The sequence below is a fragment of the Suncus etruscus genome, chromosome 13 (assembly GCF_024139225.1).
Source record: "Suncus etruscus isolate mSunEtr1 chromosome 13, mSunEtr1.pri.cur, whole genome shotgun sequence".
NCBI lineage: Eukaryota > Metazoa > Chordata > Mammalia > Eulipotyphla > Soricidae > Suncus > Suncus etruscus.
In genome coordinates, this window is record NC_064860.1 from 86543333 (window position 1) to 86550421 (window position 7089).

Here is a 7089-nt window from a genome sequence, read left to right on the forward strand (position 1 = left end):
ATTTATTAATTATTTTATTTTATTTCATTTTTTATTTTATTTTATTAGTTTATTATTTTATTTATTTTTATTATTTTATATTCTTTTTATTTCATTGTTTTATTTTATTATTTTATTTTATTTTTATGTTATTTTAGTTTATTATTTTAGTTTGTTATTTTAGTTTGTTATTTTATTTATTTATTTTATTTTATTTCATTATTTTATTTTATTTTATTAGTTTATTATTTTATTAATTATTTATTTATTTACCTATTTATTCATCTATTTATTTATTTATTGGTTTTTGGGCCACACCCGGTGGTGCTCAGGGGTTACTTCTTGCTGTCTGTTTAGAAATCGCTCCTGGCAGGCTTGGGGGAACTATATGAGATGCCGGGATTCCAACCAACCACCTTAGGTCCTGGGTCGGCTGCTTGCAAGGATAATTCCACTGTCCAATCTCTATATTATTTTATTTTACTTATTTTATTGTTAGTATATTTTTTCTTTTATTTTATTATATTATTTTGTTTTGTTTTATTTTATTATTTTATTTTATTTATTTTATTATTTGAATATTTTCTTTTCTTTTTTTCATTATTTCAGTTTATTCATTTTATTTTAGCTTATTATTTTATGTTATTTATTTTATTATATTATTTATTTTATTTCTTTATCGTATTTTATGATTTTAGTTTTTTATTTATTTTATTTTTTCAATTTTATTTCATTTTATTATTTTCTTTTATGTTACTTTATTTTATTATTTTATTTTATTTTATTATTTTGTTTTAATTGATTTATTTTGTTATTTTATTTTATTTCATTATTGTAATTTTTGATTATTTTATTTTATAACATTTTATTTTTATTCTATTTTATTATTTTATTTATTTATTTATTTTTGTTATGTTATTTTATTTATTTTATTATTTTATTATTCTCTTTTATTTTAATTTTACTTTGTTTTATTATTTTTGTTTATTTTATTTTTTATTATTTTATCATTTTCCTTTTATATCATTATTTTATTTTTATTTTATTTCATCATTTTGTTTTATTTGATTTATTCTATTTATTAATTTAGTTTATGATATCATTATTTTATTTGATTTAATTTTCATATTATATTACTTTATTTTATATTATTTGTTTCATTGTATTTTATTTTATTATTTTATTTTATTTCATTATTGTAATTTTTGATTATTTTATTTTATTTATTTTTTTTTTTTTTTGGTTTTTGGGCCACACCCGGTAACGCTCAGGGGTTACTCCTGGCTATGCGCTCAGAAGTCGCTCCTGGCTTGGGGGACCATATGGGATGCCGGGGGATCGAACCGCGGTCCGTCCAAGGCTAGCGCAGGCAAGGCAGGCCCCTTACCTCTTGCGCCACCGCCCGGCCCCTGATTATTTTATTTTTTAACAATTATTTATTTTATTTTGTTACTTTATTTTACTTTTTATTTTTATGTTATTTTTTAATTCATTTCATTTTATTTATTTTATTATTTTATTTTATTTTATTTCATTATTTTATTTTTATTATAGTTTTGTATTTTATTTATTTTATTTTATTAATTTTATATCATTATTTTCTTTTACATTATTTTATTATTTTATTTCATTATTTTTTTTATTTGATTAATTTTATTATTTTAGTTTGTTATTTTATTTTATTTTATTTTTTTTGGGGGGGGGCCACACCCAGTAATGCTCAGGGGCTACTCCTGGCTATGCGCTCAGAAGTTGCTCCTGGCTTGGGGGACCATATGTGACTCCGGGGGATCGAACCGCGGTCCGTCCAAGGCTAGCGCAGGCAAGGCAGACACCTTACCTTTAGCGCCACCGCCCGGCCCCTGTTATTATATTTTTATATAATTTTATTTGTTTCATTATTGCATTTTATTTTATTATTTTATTTTGTTTTATTTTATTTTATTTATTTTATTATTTTATTTTATTTTATTTCATTATTTTGTTTTATTTGATTTTTTATTATTTTATTTTATTATTTTGTTTATTGTATTTTATTTTATTTCATTTTATTTATTTTATTATTTTATTTTATTTTATTATTTTATTTTATTTTATGGGATGCCGGGGGATCGAACTGTGGTCCCTCCAAGGCTAGCGCAGTCAAGGCAGGCACCTTACCTCTTGCGCCATCGCCTGGCCCCTCATTGTTTTGTTTTATTTGATTTTTTATTATTTTAGTTTATTATTTTAGTTTGTTATTTTATTTATTATTTATTTTATTTCATTATTTTATTTTATTATTGTATTTTGTTTATTGAATGTTATTTTATTTCATTTTATTTATTTTATTATTTTATTTTATTGTATTTCATTATTTTGTTTTATTTGATTTTTATTATTTTAGTTTGTTATTTTATTTATTATTTATTTATTTTATTGTATTTCATTATTTTGTTTTATTTGATTTTTATTATTTTAGTTTATTATTTTAGTTCGTTATTTTATTTATTATTTATTTATTTTATTGTATTTCATTATTTTGTTTTATTTGATTTTTATTATTTTAGTTTATTATTTTAGTTTGTTATTTTATTTATTATTTATTTATTTTATTGTATTTCATTATTTTGTTTTATTTGATTTTTATTATTTTAGTTTATTATTTTAGTTTGTTATTTTATTTATTATTTATTTATTTTATTTTATTTCATTATTTTGTTTTATTTGATTTTTATTATTTTAGTTTATTATTTTAGTTTGTTATTTTATTTATTGTTTATTTATTTTATTTTATTTCATTAGTTTGTTTTATTTGATTTTTATTATTTTAGTTTATTATTTTAGTTTGTTATTTTAGTTTGTTATTTTATTTATTATTTATTTATTTTATTGTATTTCATTATTTTGTTTTATTTGATTTTTATTATTTTAGTTTATTATTTTAGTTTGTTATTTTATTTATTATTTATTTATTTTATTTTATTTCATTAGTTTGTTTTATTTGATTTTTATTATTTTAGTTTATTATTTTAGTTTGTTATTTTATTTATTATTTATTTATTTTATTTTATTATTTAATTTAATTAGTTTAGTTTATTATTTTATTTTATCTTTCATTTATTATGTTTTATTATTTTATCTTATTTTTTTCATTATTTTAGTTTATTTATTTTTATTTATTTAATTTAATTTAATTTAATTTATATTTTATCTTATATTTTGCTTCGGGCTACACCCAGTGTAGTTCAGGAGTTACTCTGGTTCTTTGCTGAAAAACTGCTTCTTACTTGGAGAAAGGTATGGAATGCCTGTGGATCAAGTCATGGGGTGTCCTAGGTGTTCACTGCAACTCTAATGCAATAACACTCTTAGCAATGCTCACGGAAGATTAGTAATGTGGAGTCTGTGTGCTTGTGAGGGGTGTGTGTATGTGCGCGCGCGCGCGCGCGTGTGTGTGTGTGTGTCTGTGTCTGTGTGTGTATGTGTGTGTGTGTGTGTGTGTGTGTGTGTCTGTTTGTGTGTGTGCGCGTGCGCCTCAGAGGTAGTGCTCAGTTGTCACTACTAGCTATACACTCAGAAATCACTCCGGGTTTGGCTGACCATACAGCACTCCATTGGATAGAATCACAGTGCTCTTATATTCCTGTATGCATGGCAAATTCCCTACTGTATACTCCACCACTACAATCACTGAAAAAAAAAATGTTTTTTTGCTTCTTTTGTCCACACCTGGTAGCGCTCAGGGGTTAATCCTGGCTATGGGCTAAGAAATTACTCCTGGCTTTGGGCCAGAGCTGTGGCACAAGCAGGAAGGCATCTGCCTTGCCCACACTACCCTAGAAAGAAGAGTGGCTCAATAGGACCCTGGTCTCCTCTACTGTCCCTCAAACAGGAGACATTTTTAAGCACAGAGCCAGGAGTAACTTCTGAGTGACATCTTGTGTGGCCCATAGACCCCAAAATAAGAAATTGCTCCTGGCTTTGGGGGGGGGGAGACACCACATGGAAAGCCTGAAATTGAAAAAAAGGTATGCCTTAGGTCATTGCGTGCCAGGCAGCCGCCCTACAGCTTCTCCACCGCTCAGCCCAATGATTACTATTTTTATTGGAACAATTTGTTTTCAGGTTCATGGTCATGATTTCAAAAACCAGTTTTCATATACAACTAAAAGAGTCTAAAGCATAAGTTCTTTTTCTGCTCTAAATTTGAGTCTACAAAGCTAGAGTGCTAATAGATGAAGGAGCAAAGGCACATTCTTACTACCAAGTAAGCTTCAGACTTTCTATTCAATTACTACTACTCATGTTTTGGTTCCTATATATCACCTAAGTCTCAGGTTACAATTCCAACTCTAATTCAATAGGTCTAAGAATTGATGGAATAATTAATTAGATGTAGGATACTTTTACTTCTTGCCCAGTAAAAGAGAGAAGGATTATGATTTTATATGATGTGTTTTCATGATGTTCCATAATAAAAATGAGCTTCTATTTCAGAATGCTTAAGGAATCTGAAAAATATTGATGTATAGTAAAAATAATACATAAACTAGGGGCAGTGCAATCTGGGGTGTGGTGATGAGTGTGTGAGCATGAGTGTGCAAGGCAAGTATGTTAGCCCACCCCAGCGACCCTCCCCACCTACTCCTTGATCTTATTGGATCCGGTAAAACCTCCACCCTCAGCTCCACCAGTGTTGATCCGGGATGAGAAAAATCTCCCTCCTGCGAAACCTCCTGCTTGGGCCCTGTGCAGTGAGGCCTTCTGGAGGCTAGTTCAGTCCCAGCCGAGTTGGTTCCACAAAGGTCTTGTGCTCGGAAGTGATGAACTGATCAGATAAACGAGACCTGGAGGTTCGCCTCCTGGGTTACTGATGTATCAAAGAGGTTTCTGATCTGAGCCTTGAATGAAAAAATACATAAAATATATGTTTATAAGAGAAAAATTAATGGAGTATTTAGATACTGCTTGCACTCATCTTGAGGGAATCTCTCAATCACTACTCAGATGCTCAATGGGCCCCATTGACAATTCTTGGTCAAGTTTTTCTATATTTCAATACAAAAATATAAAGAATAATCCTTTATTTGAGCACAGAGCTTCATTCAAGAAATTAAACCTAGAGTTTTACCATGTGAAGCATGTTCTCTGTCACATAAAACTATCATACTTGTCATGCCTTAGCCTGTCCACATTGACCATCCTTGCAATGCAAGGGGACAGAATGATGGCTCAAGCAGTAGGCCTTTTGCTTGAAAGCGATGAACTAGGACAGACCTTGGTTCAATCGTCTACTGTCCCATATGTTTCCCCAAGCCATGAGCAATTTCTAAGCACAGAGCCAGGAATAATTCCTGAATATTACCAATTGTGTCTTAAAACCAAGAAAAATAAAAAAAAATAAAATTGTTCCTGGCAAGTTTGGGATAACTTATGGGATGCTGGGGAAAAAATTCAGGTCCATCCTGGTTCAGTCTGTGCAAGGAAAATTCCCTGTTGCATTGCTAACTCTCCAGCCCCTCAATTTCTCTTATTTTGAAGACTTTAATTTTTTGTCTTGATACAATTTTGATGGGAGTCAAATCTTGAATATTCTGGAATAATCCTTTATTTGAGCACAGAGCTTCATTCAAGAAATTAAACCTAGAGTTTTACCATGTGAAGCATGTTCTCTGTCACATAAAACTATCATCCTTGTCCTCTTTTCTAAATTTTATATTATCAGAGTGCATTATATTTTATTTTATATTTTCTGTGGGCTACATTTGGTTTAGTTCAGGAGTTACTGTGGCTCTGTGCCCCCAAACTGCTTCTGGCTTGGAGAACAATATGGAATGCCTGTGGAGCAAACCACGAGTGTCATAGGTGTTTGCATGCAACTCTAATGCAATACAACTATCAACAATGTTCTGGCCCATAGAAGACTCTGTGTGTGTGTGTGTGTGTGTGTGTGTGTGTGTGTGTGTGTGTGTGTGTGTCTTGCGCCTCATGCTCAGGGTTCACTCCAGGCTTTGCACTCAGAAATCGCTCCTGATTTGGGGGACCATATAGGACACCAGTGGATCAAAGCACAGTGCTCCTATGTTCCTGCATGCAAGGCAAATACCCTATTGCATGCACCACAACTCCACCACTGGGAAAAAAACCTTTTTTTTTTGTCCATTTAATTGTGCGTTTAACCCACAAAGTTCAGGGCTTGTAGAGAGAATGAATAGAACAAGAAAGGAGACTTTAAATTGGAAATAGAAACTGGTAGCAAGTGGGTAACCCCTTTTCCCTTTGCCATGTTCTGGACATAGAACACCCTTTATTTCCTTAAACTGACCCCCTAAGAGATTGTGTATGGTAGACCTCCACCAATGAACCCTCTACTCCCAAATTGGCAACAGAACAGTGACCCAGAGGACAGGGACAAAGTAGCTGTAGCTGTATGAGCAATATAGGAAGTTCATGCCCAGATTTGGTCAGCCCTCCCCTAAGTAAATAGTGGGAAAGCCACCCAAAAGGCACATGGGTTTGAGCCTGTAAGCTGGGTCTGGGTGAAAAGACACAAAATTGGACATTAGAGTCCTGCTGGAAGGGACCCTACCAAATAATACATGTGGTTCTCACAGCTCTGAAAGTGGGTGTATTGTCTACTTAGTTTCACCACTTGCATGTCCAGAAAGGTGTTTTTATGACTTACTCCACCACCAGACAGAGACATGGAAGGCAACCAGGGATCCTGAGAATGCCATGAGGGTACATTTGCAACAGAAAAGTGTGAATCCCTCTTCTTCACTCTCACATCCTGGCCCTATTGTTGATTCCTGGGCACTTGAGACCCAGTAATATCCCTGCTCCTCAGAACGGGGGGGATGGGGGAAACACTCAATTATACGATGAGGATGGCAACACTGGGAATCTAGTCTCTCTCCATTTTCACCTCTGCAACCTGGTCGGCACCATTTGAGATGGGGCTCCTGTCATGGCTCCTGTGAAACAAAAACTGCTGAGAAAATTGCAAGGAACCTACTTCTATGTATGCCCTGGGCATGGGCAGAGGAGAAGCACTCATGGCAGGTTTAAGGATTACTTCTGTTCCCCTTGGGAGTGTGTGTCCACTGGTTACAAAAACTGGCAAGCCCA

General features: G+C 31.7%; 1 non-coding gene across 1 annotated transcript; it reads left to right on the forward strand.

The window, feature by feature from the left end:
• Positions 1-4431: 4431 nt before the first annotated feature.
• Positions 4432-4860, forward strand: LOC126026463 (small Cajal body-specific RNA 2). Its single transcript, XR_007501723.1, has one exon. It is a non-coding gene; the product is annotated as a small Cajal body-specific RNA 2 (non-coding RNA).
• Positions 4861-7089: the final 2229 nt, after the last annotated feature.